Source organism: Phalaenopsis equestris, unplaced genomic scaffold (genome assembly GCF_001263595.1).
Source record: "Phalaenopsis equestris unplaced genomic scaffold, ASM126359v1 Scaffold000293, whole genome shotgun sequence".
NCBI lineage: Eukaryota > Viridiplantae > Streptophyta > Magnoliopsida > Asparagales > Orchidaceae > Phalaenopsis > Phalaenopsis equestris.
In genome coordinates, this window is record NW_018164735.1 from 265,509 (window position 1) to 269,171 (window position 3,663).

General features: G+C 36.3%; 1 long non-coding RNA gene across 2 annotated transcripts; it reads right to left on the reverse strand.

Annotated features, from left to right (window-relative positions):
- Positions 1-2,337: 2,337 nt before the first annotated feature.
- Positions 2,338-3,185, reverse strand: LOC110025179. 2 transcript variants are annotated; one of them, XR_002294099.1, is made up of 3 exons: positions 2,971-3,185; positions 2,757-2,878; positions 2,338-2,664 (listed from the first exon to the last, which is right to left on the reverse strand). It is a non-coding gene; the product is annotated as an uncharacterized LOC110025179 (long non-coding RNA). The 2 variants fall into 2 exon arrangements; XR_002294098.1 differs by having other exon boundaries at positions 2,339-2,664; positions 2,752-2,878.
- Between the last annotated feature and the right edge of the window lie 478 nt (positions 3,186-3,663).

Genomic DNA, 3,663 nt, shown 5'->3' on the forward strand with positions numbered 1-3,663 from the left:
ATTAACGAGCCGAACATGAGCTTCTTAACGAGCCGAACACGAGTTGTTCACGAACAACGAGCCGTTTTGACAGCCCTATATGTAAATGGACCTTTTTTTATTTGGTGTTAGATATATAAATAAATAGGAATTGAATGGTGTGTATGTAAATGGACCCTTTTTTTTTAATTTTGTTTATATGCTTTAAATAAAATAACAGAGTTGTGAATTGTGCTTGGTTATATACTTTTAGGCTTTAATCCTCATTAAGTATTTAATGAAAATTTGCCATAATAACTGGTCTAAATTTATTTCTAGCTCTCCTCCTCTTTATACCTATTTCTCTTGCAAGCGCAAATAGCTAACTTTCTCCTCATCCCATTCCACCAAAATGAAACCTCCCCACCTTTCCCCATCCCCGCCGGGGATCTCGCCTGAATCTTCTCGCCGGCAGCCTCCGGCGAATCGGCGGAGCCATTCTGCGCAGGTCCAGAAACCAAAAACACAACCTGCTCCGACTCCATTGATGGGAAACAAAAAAACTGCAAGCTTTGCAATCACCTGCTCATCTTTTCAGATCTTCTGCTGAAAAAGAGAGAAGCTCAAGATTGAAGCGTTCACTACAGGGGAATTGAGGTTTCACGGTCCGATCTCTCTCTGTTTCTCTCTGTTCTCTCTCTTAATCTGTACACCTCTCTGTTTCTCTATCTTTCTAACCTAACTTGTCCGTGTAAAAGATGCATTCTTTGAATTAAAGCCGAGAATGCTGCTCTTACACAGATCATGGAACCGAATTTATCTGAAAAAGTTTGTAGAATTTTATATAGAAAGTTGTTTCTCTGCTTACCTTTTGTTCGAGTGACAGAGAGATTAGATGAATAAGGTGCAGTTTGCTTTAAAGTGCCGCAGGGAATATTCAGGATTCTGTTTGTTTTCTAATCTTATGCCATTAATGAATGAATGCTTCATGAGCTGCAGCTTTCTGCACAGTGGAAATAATGGCGGTGCTGTAGAGTTAGAGTGGGGAGTGACTAAGCGGCGATATTGAAATAGGGATTAGGATAAGTATGGAGAAGGTTGGACCGGTCTTGGCTTGCATTAATGGCTGGTGTGTGGTGGCCATTAATGATGGTTGAAGCTGTGGAAGACGACAAGCGTGCTTTTGAATGGAGGAGATGATTGGTTTATTCCCTATGATAATGCTGATGATGGTATCTCTGTTTTAATATGACCAAATCATTTTATATGGATGATATATATATATATATATATAGATATGTAGATAGAAAGACATTATAATTTTTAGATAATTGAAAGTCAGGAGAAAATATTATGTTTGCCGTCAGGATGAATGGACGAAAGTGTGAATCACACCATCTTATATCTACACATCAGACATGGTAACATCCACACTATTGATCAAGATGTTGAACATATTCATGCATCCATATATGATATATTGGGTAAATTGTTTAGAATAAAGGAATAGGTAGTATAAACTATATTATTTTTAATTCATAACTTTTAGAGAATTTTGTGATGATAAAATCATTTTATTTTTAAATTTGATGGAAATTTTAATATCAAATTACTTACTAGGAAAATAAATATTTTTTGTTTTATTAAGTTTTGACTGTATTTAATATTTATATAAATTGCTTGATGCCAAAATTTTATCATTTAACATAGTAGAAAATTGAAGAATAGTAACAAAATTTGCGACTTACACATATGTTGGAACTGAATAAAAATTAGTTTAGTTGTTTCATCCGGAAAAGTTCTTATGCTGATGCTAGATAGCAATTTTAGCAACGCATTATCTCTAGAAAAAAAAAAATTTGTTGAGGGTCTTAAAAATAAGTGACTTTTGTGATGTTTTCGATGTTATTAAAAATAATTATATATAGATATATATATCTAGACACACACACACATAGCGAGAGCTTATAATTCATTCTCAAAGAATATAAAATTTTTAAGAAGATATGCCACTCCTAAGCATTGGAGGTTGCCTCATGAGCCCTTCTACATAGGTCTAAATGTTTATCATATTATAATATCGAAGTTAATAACCTAAGGGGCTCTTTGGTAGGATTAAGGGTCTGTTTGGGGTAGTTGTAACTTATCCAGATAAGCTGCTAGCTAATTCAGATAAGCTGTCTGACTTTTGAGTTTGTGTGTTTGAAAAACAGCTGATTCTGGATAAATGGTCATTCTGCCCCTGTTTTAAATAAGTTATTCATCAAGGAGCATTGCACGGTCAAAATAAATATATACACCGATAAAAGAATGATGTCTTTCTTGATAAATAGACAAGAGAACAAAAGAAAAAAACATGTTTTTCAAACAAATAAAAAACCTCATAATAGAGTTCTGATTTAATTGCTTTTTTTCATCCTCATGCTAATACTAGAAGGAGAATAAGAACTTCAGTAAAAAAGAACTCCACAGAGCCCCAATAGAATTCTTAGCATTTGATAAATTAAAACCAAAAAACAAAAGGAAATATCACCACAGCAAATCTGTTCAATTATTCAACAAACAAAGATGCATCCCAAACAAACCAGTAGCAGGCAACAGTGGCTGCTCAAGTGAGGGAATTGATGCTGCAGTTTGGATGGTCGCGTTGAGAACCACTTGGTTCAGCTGATTCATAATCAGAAGAGAATTTAAAAACGAAATCACCTGAAATGAACAAAGTGTGAGATGTCTAGGGTTATTTCACTATCTAGTTCCGATCCTTCGTGAAGAGAGAAAGACGAGATGGAGGACCTGACATGATTTAGAAATTTTGCAAAGGTGAGCGCGGCGGCGGGGTTGTTTCCACCTTCAGAACCGGTGCCGGCGGCCCAAAAGAAAGGATTGGCGTCGAGAAGGACAATAACGAGGCTGACATCGTCTGCGAAAACGGGATTTGAAGAAATGGGGCACAGAAAACAAAATCCGTAGAAGAAAGAGAGCTATTTGCGGGGCGAGATGAAATGTGCTCACCTAAGTGAAGCTTTGGAGAAGTGGAGACCGGGCGGGAGAAGTTGCAGAAGGATTGGAGAAGTGGAGATTGTTCTTGTGGCTACATCTACGAGAGGGTGGAGGGATCCGTCCGGGAGGAAGGCGAAGGGCAGAGAGAGCGACGGCGTGAATGTCTTTCCCTCGACGGAATGCAGATCGCGGGCCTAGGAATGACGTTTTTAAGAAGGCCTTTTCAAAACTCCACGTTGTGAATAAGCTCCCAAACGCACCCTTAGTTTCAATAGAAATTAGTAAATCTTGTAAATTCAAATTTACTAAATCTTGAAGGGATTAAGTTTTAAAAACTATTTTGTATGTTAATAAGTATCTCCTAATAAATTCGAAAAAAAAATATTTGACAATTTTAATAGGATTTAATAAATCTCTCACTTTTCCCACACTTTAGCTTTTCTAAATCCGGCATTCTACGAGATTCAATAAATCCCAAATTTAAGGCAAAATAGAAGCAAAACTAAATTTAAGAGCCTCCTGGATTTACGTCACAGTTTTTTGCAGTTTGGCAACATTTAGCTTTAATCCTGCTTAAAAGTGGCTACCGAAAAACCCCTAAAACTTGCAAGATTCATTGTGATATTGGATAAAAGTTTTAAGGAATTGCTCCCTTTCCCTCTAATAGGAGAGTAGGCATTCATAAAATCTTTGAGATTGTATGAG